Genomic DNA, 1319 nt, shown 5'->3' with positions numbered 1-1319 from the left:
ACACACCTTTATTCATAACTCATAACAAAGTTTTGTTGCTGCGAATCAAATAAAAAGCTGAAAGACTAATAAATGTGTCTTAATTGTTTTATGCTTGGACAGATTATATGAATATTGTAGCTTAGCTTTGACTAACAATATGAATAATATGGCCTTGAGCTTTGAGAAGAACTAGTTCGTGAAACCAAAAGAGGAGTATACTCCCCTAGTCTTACGTTGTCATTACTTATTAGTAACCTTATTAGCTATACCAAGAAAAACAATTTGCAGTTCTCTAGTATTATTAGATGATATATATAAGTCTAATATAATAATAGGTAGAAATTCACCTGCAGTCAATTTCACATGAAGTTATTTTTGGATGAATAACACGTGTTACTAATTGATTTAAAAAAATCAATTTATTTTATATAAATGATTTAATTAAAAAACTAATTGATATAACTATGAACATGATATTAGATTTTTTACTGTATTTATTATATAATTTTTTTTAACTAAAATTATAATTAAAAATTATTAAAAAAAATTATCTAATATATTGGACCAGCTCAATGTTAATTAGATTTTTTTCTATTATAAAATATAAAAAAAATTAATTCTAAAAAAAATCATGTTATTTTTCAGGATTTAATTTTTTTATTTTGTTTTCAGAAAATTTGTACAAAATTCACCAATCACATCGACTAAACTTATTTATTTACGTAAAGTTTGTTTATGGACACAGCAAACTTATTTACATTTTAATACGATTTGAATTGTATTAGTATATTTTTATTTTGTAATCAATTTAATTTTATTTAAATAATTAGAATTTTAAATTATAAAATTTGTATTAGTTTGTAATTTAAAATTTAAATAAATATAATTTAAATTAATGATTTATAAAATTGTATATATTCGTATTATTGTATTCATATGATTAATTATATTTATTCGATTTTTAAAAAAAAAAACAGTTATTAATAGGACTAACTTTAGTTCTAGAACCAGAAGTGAGAAACCATTTGTGAATAGGACTAACTTTATCGAAGAGTGGATAATATTACATTCAAACCCTTTTTTTTATTTACATTGCGGAAATGAAAATAATATGTAGGATAGTTTATGATAAATATTGTCTTTTCATTTCGGAATAAATTTATGATAGTTAAAACTTTATGATATATTTTTTATTTTTTTACGTTTTACCATCTAATTATTTTAGATACAAATATGTGTTTTTTTTTTTCCTGAAAATACCATGCTTTCTTAAAAAATAAAAAACTAATGAGCTTTTTGGCTCGCTAGTTAATGGATTCCTAGAACTAAAATCTCGG

Source organism: Arachis ipaensis, chromosome B09 (assembly GCF_000816755.2).
Source record: "Arachis ipaensis cultivar K30076 chromosome B09, Araip1.1, whole genome shotgun sequence".
NCBI lineage: Eukaryota > Viridiplantae > Streptophyta > Magnoliopsida > Fabales > Fabaceae > Arachis > Arachis ipaensis.
Note: the sequence above shows the minus strand (reverse complement) of the source record.